The following is a 14,246-nucleotide window of genomic DNA, read 5'->3' as shown; positions in this document are numbered from 1 at the left end:
TTCTATCCCGTAAGTACCCTCAAACCCTATTTTTGGGGAGAAGAATTTGAGACCTGTTTTACCACCTCGTCGCTTAATTGCCTCATGAATGAACTCTTTCTCTTCTGCAAAATCTGTCATTACATTGATTGGCTTGCTGCACAGAGGAAGAACAAACTTGGTTCGATAGCAACAGCTTAAATGAGATATAATTTACGTATTATACAATTCACCCACCTAAAGTGTGCAATCCAGTGGGTTTCAATATATTCACAGTGATGCAACCATTGCGTCAGTTCATTTTGAAACATTTTGTTTTTTCTTTTTTTGGAGACAAGATCTTGATCTGTCACCCAGGCTGGAGTGCAGTGGAGCGATCACAGCTCACTGCAGCTTAAAACTCCTGGGCTCATTCGATCCTTCCACCTCAGCCTCCTGGGCAGCTGGGACTACAGGTGTGCACGTACATGCCCTGTTACTTTTTTCCTTAAGATTTTCTGTAGAGACAAAGTCTTGCTATGTTGCCCAGGCTGGTCTCGAACTTCTGGCCTCAAGGGATCCTTCCCACTTGTCCTCCCAAAGTGTGAGATTACAGGCGTGGGCCACCACACCTGGCTCATTTTAGAACATTTTTATCACTCACCCAAAAGAATCCCAGTACCCTTTAGCTATCACTCCCAATCTCTCCATACATCCCAGGCTTAGGCAACCACTAGCCAACTTTCTGTCTCTGTAGGTTTCCCTGTTCTGGATATTTCACAGAAATAGAATCATACACTATGTGATTTTTGTGTCTGGCTTCTTTCATTCAGCATGATGTTTTCAAGAACAGTATTGCAGGGATGTTGGTTTGTTGTCTCCTGTTTCATTTTGTTTTGGTTTTTAGAGAGCCAAGTGTTAGATGTCTTTCAGCAAACCATTGCAGACACTCCCATTCCAATTCCTTCCCCTAAGATCCAGCCTTCTTAGCTGACCAGATCCTATAAATCAATGAGATTTCAAGGAGGAGGAAGATAGCATCCACATTGTAGCATATATTAGAACTTCATCCCTTTTTCTGACTGAATAATAGTCCATTGTACAGATATACCTCATTTTGTTTATTTATTCATCTGTGGAGGAACATTTCAGTTGTGTTAGGCTTTTGGCTATTTGAAGGATGCTGTTATACATATTTATGTACAAGTTTTATGTGGAATTTTTTTTGAGACAGGGTCTCACTAAGTTGCCCAGGCTGGAGTGCAATGGTATGATCTCAACTCACTACAACCTCTGCTTCTCGGGCTCAAGCAATTCTCCAGCCGCAGCCACCCCAGTAGCTGGGACTACAGGCGTTTACCACCATGCCAGGCTAATTTTTTGTGTGTTTTTTGTAGAAACTGGGTTTTGCCATGTTGCCCAGCTGGTCTTAAACTCCTGAGCTCAAAACGATCCACCTGCCTGGGCCTCCCAAAGTGCTGGGATTACAGGCGTGAGCCACCACGCTTAGCCTGATGCATGTTTTAATTCCATTCCTAGTAGTGCAACTTTCTAGCAATACAGAAATGTTTTTTTTAGCAAAACTGGCCCGTTCTCATCCTTCCAATTCTTCCCTTTGCTTCCAGGTAGCCCAGGCACAAGACTGAGCAATTTCCCTTCAGTTCCTATTGCCGCATTGACTTACACACATTCGCAGTGTTAGTTACATAGGTGGACCCATTCTACAAAATTGTCCTGTTACTTGCCTTGTTCACCTAATTATATGTCTGGGTCATCTTTCCATGTTAGCACATATGGAACAAACTCAATTTTTTTGTGTTCTTTAAACAACTATTGAGAATAACCTATGTGAAGAAAAGTGTGCGACTCTTTTTTTTTTCTTTCTTTTTTTTTTTTTTTTTCGAGACGGAGTCTTGCTCTGTCACCCAGGCTGGAGTGCAGTGGCGTGATCTTGGCTCACTGCAACCTCTGCCTTCCGGGTTCATACCATTCTCCTGCCTCAGCCTCGCGAGTAGCTGGGATTACAGGCACTCACTACCACACCTGGCTAATTTTTGTATTTTTAGTGGAGATGGGGTTTCACCATGTTGGTCAGGCCGGTCTCGAACTCCTGACCTCGTGATCTGTCCCTTTTGGCCTCCCAAAGTGCTGGGATTACAGGCATGAGCCACCGCGCCCGGCCTAGTGCACAACTCTAAAATGTGCAGCTTGATAATTTTTTTCAAACTGAACATATCCACGTGACCGACAATTCAGTGGTGCTATTGAATCAATTCTGCAAGGGCATAAAAAGTACACACTTTTCACTAAAAGAGAAACAAAACCCAGGAAAACACCAAATTAAACTGGACATAACATCCTACACTTACCCCAGGCCAAAATTTTAGCTAAAGCGTGCTTTTGCTGTCTTCTTCCTCCTTGAAATCTCATTGTTTGACAGGGTCTGGTCCGTTAAGAAAGTTGGATCTTAGGGGAATCAGTCAGGACTCGGAGTGTTTGCAATGATGTGTTGGAAGATGTCTAACACTTGGCTCTCTAAAAACAAGACAAAATGAAGCCAAAAAACCACAACAAATCAACATCCCCTGATACTATTCAGTCATAAAAAGAATGAAATCCTGTCATTTGCGGTAACACGGATGGAACTGGAGGACAGTATGTTAGGTGAAATAAGCTAGAAACAGAAAGTTAAACAGCACATGTTCTCATTCATGTGTGGAAGCTAAATAAGTTGATTTTGTAAAAGCAAAAAGTGGAACAGAGGATGTTAGAGGCTGGGAATGGTAGGGGGAAGAGAGGATAGGGAGAGATTTGTTAAAGGATGCAAAATTACAGCTAGTGCTGTTCACAACAGCAAAAACATGGAATCAACCTAGGCGCCCATCAACAGTGGACTGGATAAAGAAACGTGTAATATATATATGTGTGTGTGTGTGTGTATGTGTGTATATGGTGTATATATATATGGTGTGTGTATATATACCATGGAATACTATGCAGCCATAGAAAATAACAAAATCATGGCTGGGTGCATGGCTCATGCCTGTAATCCCAGCACTTTGGGAGGCCAAGGTGGGCGGATCACCTGAGGTCAGGAGTTTGACAACAGCCTGGCCAATATGGTGAAACATCTCTACTAAAAATACAAAAATTAGCCAGGCGTGGTGGCGCATGCCTGTAATCCCAGCTACTGGGGAGGCTGAGGCAGGAGAATTGCTTGAACCCAGGAGGCAGAGGCTACAGTGAGCCAAGACCGTGCCACTGCACTCCAGCCTGGGCGATAGAGCAACACTCTGCCTCAGAAAAAAAAAAAAAAAAAAAAAAAAAAAGAAAAGAAAAGAAAACAACAAAATCATGTCGTTTGCAGCAAAATGGATGCAGCTGGAGGCCATTATCCTAAGTGAATTAATGCAGGAACAGAAAACCAACCACCACATGTTCTCACTTATAAGTGGGAGCAAAACATTGACTACTCGTGGACATGAAGATGGAAACAATAGACACTGGTGACTACCAGAGGGAGGAGGGCAGGAGAGGGGGTGAGGGTTGAAAAACTACCTACTGTGTCCTGTGCTCACTACTTGAGTGATGCGATCATTCATACAGCAAACCTTAGCATCATGTAGTGTAGCCACTGATATGGTCTGGCTCTGTGTCCCTACTCAAATCTCATCTTGAATTGTAATCTGAATTGTAATCCCCAGGTATTGGGTGAGGGACATCGTGGGAGGTGATTGGATCATGGGGCCAGTTGTCCCATGCTGTTCTCGTGATAGTGAGTGAGTTGTCCTGAAATCTCATGATTTTATAAGGGGCTTTTCCCACTTTGCTCTTCACTTCTCTCTCCTGCTACCATGTAAGACGTGCTTCTTCCCCTTCTGCCATGATTGTAAGTTTCCTGAGGCCTCCCCGGCCATGGGGAACTGTAAGTCAATTAAACCTCTTTCCTTTATAAGTTACCCAGTCTTGAGTATTTCTTTATAGAGTATAAAAATGGATTAATAAACTCATGTAACAAATATGCACATGTACCACCGAATTTAAAATAAAAATTGAAAAAGAAAGATGAAGGTAACTTCAAAATGGTAGAAACATTTTATGGCATTTTTACTTGCCCTTGTCCCCTGCTCTATCTCCCCACCAAAAAATACAGCTTGGTAGGAAGAATAAGTTCTAGTGTTCTACAGCACTGTAGGGTAACTACAGTAAGCAATAATATATTACATAGTTTCAAATAGCTAGAAGGAGAATATTGCATGCTCCCAACACAAAGAAATGATAAGTGTTTGAGATGATGGACATGTCAATTACCCTGATCTGATTACTGTATGTCATATGCCTCAAAACATCACTATGTACTCCATGAATATGTACAATTATTATGTGTCTATTAAAAAATAAAGAGGATGGCCAGGCGTGGTGGCTCACATCTGTAATCCCAGCACTTTGGGAGGCCGAGGCCAGCAGATCATTGGAGGTCAGAGTCTGACACCAGCCTGACCAACATGATAAAACCCCGTCTCTACTAAAAATACAAAAATGTGCCGGGTGTGGTGGTATGCATCTGTAATCCCAGCTACTTGGGAGGCTGAGGCAGGAGAATTGCTTGAACCTGGTAGACAGAGGCTGCAGTGAGCCAAGATTGCACCATTGCACTCCAGCCTGGGCGACAAAAGCAAAACTCCGTTAAAAAAAAAAAAAAGGAAGTAAAACGAAAAAACCTCCCAAACAATAAAAAGCAAAAAATGTCCTCATTTGTAATGTTGCTAATTTCCATGATGTATTTACTCTTGGTGTTGCTGATTTCAAGTTACAAACATGGCATCACTGAATGCAGAGTTGGGAAGAACTAGCCTTGGATTAGCCCAGGATTGAAAGGGCATTTCTGAGGCAGCCCCTGCCCCTGCATGGAGGCAGGTGGGTTTAGACTGCCCAGTTCTTGGGTTGAAGGCTGTGCTTGAGTATTTCATTTCGAACCAGGCACACAGTGAGAGCCCAAGAAGGAAGAACTGGGTGGATGAGTGTACTGGGATGCCCAGTTTAGTTTTGTCTCCTAAAATGGAGGTTGGCAGAGATGGTTCCTCATGAATTTCTCCTCAGTCCAATGATGATGAAATGTCAGGAGATCCTGGCTCCTCTGATGAGACACATATTTACACAGTATCAGTATGTGAGAGAATGCGTCACCATGGGCTGGAGTACTTGTGAGTTAACTAATTAAGTAATTAAATTGATTAATTATATTAATCAGAGTTATCTGGCAACTGGCTGGTCCAAGAAAGGCAACCTGGTATAAGGACTCCATGGAGGAATGCATGCATTGACTCCCAAAGTGGTTACAGGGTTACAAATTGGCTTCATAGAGGAGGTATATGTCACCTGAGACTTGAGGAATGAGTAGGTGCTTTTCAGGTGGGCATGTGGGAGAGGTAGCCAGTGCAGAGGGGTCCCAACATGGGGAAATAGCAGAGGTGAATGAGTGAGCTTGGTGAATGCAAGGCACCATGTCTGCTTCCATGTGGCCAGAGAATAAAGTGTAAGAGACAGTGGTGGTGAGAGTTAGTCCAGGTGGTGAGAGGTGAGTTCAGGTGATGGGAGATGAGTCTAGGTGATGGGAGATGAGTCTAGGTGATGGGAGATGAGTCTAGGTGGTGAGAGATGAGTCTAGGTGGTGAGAGATGAGTCTAGGTGGTGAGAAGTGATTCCAGGTGGTGAGAAGTGATTCCAGGTTGTGAGAGATGAGTCCGAGTGGTGAGAGGTGAATCTAGGTGGTGAGAGATGAGTCTAGGTGTTGAGAGGTTAGTCCGGGTGAAAGGTGAGTCCAGATGGTGAGGTATGAGTCCAGGGTGTGAGAAGTGAGTCTAGGGGGTGAGAGGTGAGTCCAAGTGATGGGAGGTAAGTCCAGGTGAGAGGTGAGTCCCGGTGTTAAGAGGTGACTCCAGGTGAGAGATGAGTCCAGAAGGTGAGAGGTGAGGTGAGTCCAGGTGGGCTAGTCCAGGTGTTGAGAAGTGAGTACAGCTGGTGAGAGATGAGTTCAGGTGAGAGATGAGTTCAGTTGAGATGTGAGTCCAGGTGGTGAGAGATGAGTCCAGTGAGAGGTGAGTCCAGTTGGTGAGAGGTGAGTCCAGGTGGTGAGAGGTGAATCCAGGTGGTGAGAGGTGAATCCAGGTGGTGAGAGGTGAGTCCAGGTGGGTGAGTCCCTATTACCTGCCCCAGCCCCTGGCAACCACCATTCTACCTCTCGACTTTCATGAGTCGGACTTTTTTAGATCTCATGTATAAGTGAGATCATGCAGTATTTGTTTTTCTGCGTCTGGATTATTTCACTTACCATGATGTTCTCTCTAAGTTCATCCATGTGGCAAATGACAGAATTTCCTCCTTTTAAAGGCTGAATAGTATTTGACCTGTGATCCCAGCTACTCCAGCCTGGGCGACAGGCTGGATTTTTTGTGTGTGTTTTTGTGTTTTTAGTAGAAATGGGGTTATTTTTGAGGCTAATTTTTGTATTTTTAGTAGAGATGGGGTTTCACCATGTTTGCCAGGCTGCTCATGAACTCCTGACCTCAGGCGATCTGCCCGCCTCAGCTTTATTTTTTAATTTTTTACTAGAGGCAGGTGTCTTTCTACGTTGTTATTATTTTTAAATGGCACATAATAATTGTATGTATTTATGGAGTACAGCGATATTTTGATGCATATAAACAATGTACAATGATCGAATCAGGGTGATTAGAGTATCCATCATCTCAAACATATATAATTTCTTTGTGTTGAGAACATTCAACATCTTCTCCTTTAGCCATTTGAAAATATACAATAAATTATTGTTAGCTATGGTCACCCCACAGTGCTTTAGAGCACTAGAACTTACATGTTTTTGAGATGTAAGATTTGTACAGCATGGTGACTATAGTTAATAATAGTGTACATTTCAAAATTGCTGAAAGAGTAGATTTTCTTTTTTCTTTTTCTTTGAGATGGAGTTTCGCTCTTGTCACCCAGGCTGGAGTGCAATGGCGCAATTTTGGCTCACTGCAACCTCCATCTCCTGGGTTCAAGTGATTCTCCTGCTTCAGCCTCCCAAGTAGCTGGGATTACAGGTGCCCGCCACCATGCCTGGCTATATTTTTTCAATTTTTAAACATTAAATTTTTTTTGGTGATATCTAGACTTCAAAAAAGAGTAGATTTTAAATATTCTTATTAGAGAAAAAAAGGAGAGATGATATGTTTACTAGCTTGATTTATTCATTCCACAATATAGACATATGTGAAAACACCACATTGTACCTCATAAATATATACAATTATTATTTGTCAATTTAAAAATTGACAAATTCAAAAAAAGAAATAAAATACTATTATTCATTAAAATAAAAATACTATTACTCATTTAAAAAAGCAGCAATGGGCTGGGTGCAATGGCTCACTCCTGTAATCCCAGCACTTTGGGAGGCTGAGGCGGATGGATCACGAGGTCAGGAGTTTGAAACCAGCCTGGCCAATATGGTGAAACCACATCTCTACTAAAAATACAAAAATTACCCAGGCGTGGTGGCACATGCCTGTAGTCCCAGCTACTCGGGAGGCTGAGGCAGAAGAATCCCTTGAACCTGGGAGGTGGAGGTTGCAGTGAGCCGAGATTGTGCCATTGTACTTCAGCCTGGGCTACAGAATGAGACTCTGTCTCAAAAACTAAAAACAAAAAACAAAACAAAACAAAAACAAAAAAAACAAAACCAAAACACAAAACCAGCAATGGCATCTTAGGCCTGAAAGTCAATGTGGGTGAGGGCTCCCCGTCTCCAAGCAGCCCAAATCTCTTGGGTTGTTTTGCAGAAGAGCAAGTGCATATGTTTCACTGAACATGCTCATGCTTCCTGGGCATGATTTTCCTGAGAGTTCACACTCGTGGTGGATATCTTCTGCCTTCACACACCATCAGAGAATGGCCATGTGTCTAAATTGTTCATGCTTGCCCCCTGGGCACATCCATGAATTCATCTTCGTAGCCACAGTGCTGTTTCTCTGCCTGGAGTCCATATTCGCATCTATGTCACCAGCCCATGCTTCTCTCTGAATCTCAGGTCCTGATCTCTGGGGCCCCCTTTACTTTTGTTGGGAGTTACAGAAGTGAAAGCTCATCACAGTGTTGAAAGGAGGTGGTGTTGCTCAAAGATCTTTGGCAACTTTTCATCATTCTGGGCTTCCTTGGGGGGTAAACAATCCATGGGCCAGCGACAAGATGAGACAGCATCTTGTCAGGCAGGATTTTGTTCTCCACAATCTGGGAAGACATCCAAGCACCCCAGGTGTTCCTTCCCTTCCTGAAAGTATGAAAGTTTTGCAAGCCATTGAGCTTGCAATGCAATGGAGAGCCCAGCTGTGCAGCTGTAATTTCTCAAGCAATCCCCAAGATAATTCTTTATTTTTTTTACTTCATCTGATTTTTTTATGTTCCTTCTGGGTGTCTGTTGCCGTGTGCACGCACAATTAAAAAATTCGAATACGTTTAGTAGTAGCAGTCATACCAGCAGTAGTAGTTGTTGTTGTAGTGGGATGAAAATCTTGATTGCATTTGCAACTATTCTTGCAACTCAGCTCTGTGAAGAAGGGGGGTTGATTTATCATCAAGGCAAGGAATGCATATCACACATGTCACTTTTCAAAACAAAATTTATATAAAGTATACACGGAAGCCATCAGTCAATACAGAATACCTATATTTCAGGTGCGATACGTATTCTTTTACTGACCTTCACTTACCTAAGTCACAGGATTGAGAGATGCTCTTCATTCACTTAGAGCATTTTTTTTCTTTTTCATAGACAAGGGGTCTTGCTGTGTTGCCCAGGCTGCTCTCGAACTCCTCCTGGGCTCAAGCAATCCTCCCACCTCGGCTTCTCAAAGACAGCTGGGATTACAAGAGTGAGGACTTAGAGCATTTTAAGCGTACAAATGCTAATCCCGACAACAGCTGTGCAACTGCATGGAGAAAAGTGAGGTTTAAGAATAGTTAAACAACTTGGCTCCCAAGCGTTGCAGCTGGGCTCTGACAGCAGCTCTCTGGAACTCCCAAGTCTTCTTATTTCCCTTCCTTTATGGCCCAAGGATGGGATCCATGAAAAAGAAACGAAGGAAATGTTTGGCTACTCTCTAGGTCCATCCTGAGAAGCTCACATGAGTTTGGCAGAATGAATGAGTTTGTCAAAGCTGCTCTGGGGGAACTGAAGCAGGTTTGGTAACAAAGGCAGTTCTCCCTCTCTCACCTTAACATGCAAGGCTGCACATCTGCGTTCTCTGATGTGGTGCATCTTTTGACCATTTATATATTGCTTCTATCCCTACCAAGTTGCTATAGATATGTGTGTGTGTGTGCACGTGCGTGTGTGTGGTGTGAGGGGTGCAGGTGGAAGAGATGCAAATTCAAGTGAGGAATTTTCATTCTGTAGCAAACAGATAATTGAATGGAAGGCACAACAGCACAACGGTAAAAATGTATCCTTTGAAATCAGACTTTCTGGGTTGGATTCCTGACCCTAGTGACTCGAATTCTGAATTATGTAACCTTTTGGTGGCTGAGTTTCCTTATCTGTAAAGAAGCGATAGTAATACCCACTTTACTGGAGTGTGATGAGGGGTTAATGTATCTAAAACACTTGGAAGAGTTTCTGTCATCTAGGAAGCATTCTATTTTACTCTCTAAATACTTCTTGACTTCATCCTTTTCTCTCCAACATCCCTTTCTGTGCCCTAGTTGAGATGTCCAATATCTGTGACCTGGGGAGCAGATGTAGACTCCTAATAAATCCCTACTAGCTGGTTGTGTGACCTGGAAAGGCCCACGTCACAACCCAGGACAACCGCCTCTTTAGTGTCCACAAGGAGGTTGTCTCTGGTCAGCCGGCTGGTGTTTTGGAAGCTGCGTGGTGTGTGCGTTGCAGATCTTTTTCATGATGAAGGTGGAGGAAAGGAGGTGGCCATAAACCGATACTATCCATAAGCTGGGCCAAGTCTTCAGGGAGGACCTGGTTCACACCACCGTGGGATGAGGTGACCTAATAGCAATTAATGATGCCTGTAATCACTGAGGTGTTAATGAGGCAGGAGATGAAGATAGAGGAATAATTATTGTGTGTTAGTTCCACGAACAAGGAGAAATGGCAACGGTGGTTACTCTTGCAATGAACAGTCACAAACATGTTTCTGTGTTCAAGAAAGGGGTGAGGAAAGAGATAGGAAAGAACGAGTGAGAGAATCCCAGCGAGTATGTGAAAGGGTGCTTGGGTAGAAAATGATAGCTGGAAGAGAGGTTTCAGCAGAATTGCCTGCCCCAGGCCCTTTCTCCACAGAACGATGACATGAAAGTCCACTGTGGTCAACAACGTATCAACTGATGGGGCATTGTGAATCTAAGGGAATCTATTGATGAGATGTAGAGGCCTTCTAGAACCTGAAAGGCCAGAAGTGGAAAATGTCTGTGAAATCAGACCCCCCAAAGACTGACCTCGAGAAGGTCTCCTCCTCTACTTCCCTCCCTCTCTCCCTCCCTCCCTCCCTTCTTTCCTTCCTTTTTTCCTTCTCTCTTCGTTTCTCCTCTTCTTTCCTTCCTTCATTCTCTCCCTCCCTTTTTTCCTTCTTCCCTTTCTTCCTTCCTTCCCTCCTTCCCTCCTTCTTCCTCTCCTTTCCTTCCCTGCCTCCTTCCTTTCTTCCCTCCTGCCTCCTCCCTCCCTTTCTTCCTTCCTTCCTTTTTTCCTTTCTCCTCTCCTTCCTTCATTTCTTCTTTCCTTCCTTCTCTCCTCTTTCCCTCCATCCTTCTCTCCTTCCCTCCTTCCTTGCTTTCTTTCTTCCCTCCTCTCTTCCTTTTCTTTTCTTTCCTTTTCCCTCCTTCCTTCTTTCCTCCTTCCTTCTCTCCTCCTCTCCTTCCTTCCTTCCTTCCTTCCTTCCCTCCCTCCCTCCCTCCTTCTCCTCCCTTCCTCCTTCCTCTTTTTTTTCTTCCTTCTCTCTCCCTTTCTTCCCTCCTTCCTGCTAACATTTACTGTCTTCCTACTATGCCCCAGGGTGTGGCAGATATAGTGGAAAAAATGCTGTCATGGACCTTAAGTTTACTGGGGGGAGACAATCATTAGCAAAACAGTCACATGAATGAATAGGTATTTGGAAGCTGAGATAAGCACACAGAAGGAGAGAAGCCGGTTCTTTGAGAACATAAAGGAACCTGCCACGGCTCCACTACTAAGACTTCCCGGAGGAGGAGACATGCTTGAGTGAGAATTTTCTGGGCAAAGGTGTAGGACCAAGGGGGAGTGAGAAAGGGTGGCCCAGGTATAGAACAAACATGAACAAAATCCCTGTAGCTGGAGAGGAGGCCAATGGGAAGGGTGATGGGGGAATGGCCGCCCCAATTTTTTTTCTGTGGAGAAAGGGCCTGGGGCAGGCAATTCTGCTGAAACCTCTCTCACTCTGTTGCCCAGGCTGGAGTGCAGTGGTGCAATCTCGGCTCACTGCAACCTCTGCCTCCTGGGTTTAAGCGATTCTCGTGCCTCAACCTCCCTAGTAGCTGGGATTACCGGTACCCGCCATGACTCCGGGCTAATTTTTTTTTGTATTTTTAGTAGAGACAGAGTTTTGCCATGTTGGCCAGGCTGGTTTCGAGCTCCTGGCCTCAAGTGATCCATCCACCTTGGTCTCCCAAAGTGCTGGGAGATTACAGGTATGAGCCACCAAGCCCAGGGGATGGCCCAAGATTTGAATGGAGAAAGGCAGGCTTCTGTCCTCAAGCAAGTCTTCTCTCCAAACAGAATGGAATCGAACTTCTCCACATTGGCCTCCAATCACTACAGGTGGTAGTGTCAGAACCGAAGGAGATAAGTACATCCAAGACTGCTCAAATCAGACCCAGAGAAGACTTTCCTCAATTTATAAGGCTTCGATTAGGCCAGGCACTTTGCAAGTGCCCCAGAGTGGGGAAACCTCTTTAAGAATCTGTGGATAAAGACCCAGGATTGCTGTCTGACAGTTATTTTGGAATACAATGTGGAAGCTATAGCAAATTAATCATCTTACCTGCCACCGTGTAAGATGTCCCTCCCATGACACATGGGAAGTGTGGGAGCTACACATCAAGATGAGATTTGGGTGGGGACACAGCCAAACCATATCACAACACGTTTGGACTTGATGGAGAGAGCTGCTCATTCCGCCAGACATCCTAGAGTTTTAGGAGGAAGAAATACTTGGTGATGAGACCTCGGAGTGTCCCTATAGATGGAAAGAAGAATGCACTGAAATAACCAATCCCAATATGCTGCTGTCTCTGCTTCCAGGCTTTGTTCAAGAGTTTTTGACTTTGAAGATGATTCTGAGTTATCTTATTTTGGTGTGGGGTTTCTCAACCATGATACAATGGACATTTTCAACTGACGACTTCTTTGTCATGGCAGGAAGCTGCCCTGTCCACTGTGGGATATTTCAGAGGATCCCTGGCCTCTACCCAATAGATGCCAGCAAGATACTCCATCCCCAGTTGTGACAACCAAAAATGTCTCCAGACATTGCCACATGTCCCTAAGAGTAGTGGGAGAATCGCCTGGTCAAGAAACACTACTTTAGGCCGGGTGCAGTGGCTCACACCTGTAATCCCAGCACCTTGGGAGGCCAAGGCGGGAGGATCACTTGAGGTCAGGAGTTCGAGACCACCCTGGCCAACATGGTGAAACCCTGTCTCTACTAAAAATATAAAAATTAGCTGGGCATGGTGGCGCATGCCTGTAATCCCAGCTACTCGGGAGGCTGAGGCAGGAGAATCGCTTGAACCAACCTGGGAGGCGGAGGTTGCAGTGAGCTGAGATCACACCACTGCACCCCAGCTTGGGTGACAGAGCGAGACTCTGTCTCAAAAAAACAAAACAAAACAAAACAAAACACCCACTGTTTTAGTCCTGTATGAGGCTCCCTGAAAAATTATAGCCTGTGCTTGATTGCTTCTTGGCCAGGGAACTCACTACTTTGCAAAGCATGGCCTCCATGGTTAGAAGCAGTAAGGTCTTTCTTAGAGTGAATTAAGGAGTGACTGGTGATGGGCACAGGGTCTCCTTTTTGGGGGGATGTAAATACCTTGGAACTAGATAGAGGCATTGGTTGCACAACAATTGTGAATTCACCAAATGCCACTAACTTTAAGATGGCTCATTTTATGTGAATGTCATTTCGATAAACAAAAGGAGCATAAACCATGTGTGGAGACCTCCCCCCATGCCAGGCCCTGAACTAAATGAAAAACCCCATTGTCTTTTTTTTAATTATATTTTAAGCTTTAGGGTACATGTGCACAACGTGCAGGTTAGTTACATATGTATACATGGGCCATGTTGGTGTGCTGCACCCAGTAACTCGTCATTTAACATTAGGTATATCTCCAAATGCTATCCCTCCCCCCTCCCCCCACCCCACAACAGGCCCCGGTGTGTGATGTTCCCCTTCCTGTGTCCATGTGTTCTCATTGTTCAATTCCCACCTATGAGTGAGAATATGTAGTGTTTGGTTCTTTGTCCTTGCGATAGTTTGCTGAGAATAATGGTTTCCAGCTTCATCCATGTAAAAGATTATAAATCATGCTGCTATAAAGACACATGCACATGTATGTTTATTGCGGCCCTATTCACAATAGCAAAGACTTGGAACCAACCCAACCAACCCATGTCCAACAATGATAGACTGGATTAAGAAAATGTGGCACATATACACCATGGAATACTGTGCAAAAACCCCATTGTCTTAATGGATCCTCCCAGCAACTTGATGAGAGAGGTACCTTTATCATCCAGTTTTATTTATTTATTTATTTATTTTATCTTATTTATTTATTTTTTTTGAGACGGAGTCTAGCTCTGTTGCCCAGGCTCGAGTGCAGTGGTGCAATCTCCACTCACTGCAACCTCCACCTCCCAGGTTCAAACGATCCTCCTGCCTCAGCCTCCCGAGTAGCTGAGATTACAGGTGGCTGCCACCACACCTGGCTACTTTTGTATTTTTAGTAGAGATGGGGTTTCACTACATTAGTCAGGCTGGTCTCAAACGCCTGACCTCAGGTGATCCACCTGCCTCGGCCTCCCAAAGTGCTGGGATTACAGGCTCACTGAGCCACTGTGCCCCGCCCATCCACAGTTTTATAGGTCACGAAAACAGAGGGTCAGAGAGGTTGAGCAAGTTGCCCGAGGTAACACAGCTCTAAAGGGTCAAGCCCAGGTCTGCATCTCTCCCACAGCGGATGCTGTGCTGCTTGCT

This window comes from Gorilla gorilla, chromosome 20 (genome assembly GCF_029281585.2).
Source record: "Gorilla gorilla gorilla isolate KB3781 chromosome 20, NHGRI_mGorGor1-v2.1_pri, whole genome shotgun sequence".
NCBI classification, from domain to species: domain Eukaryota; kingdom Metazoa; phylum Chordata; class Mammalia; order Primates; family Hominidae; genus Gorilla; species Gorilla gorilla.
This window is presented reverse-complemented; position numbering follows the sequence as displayed.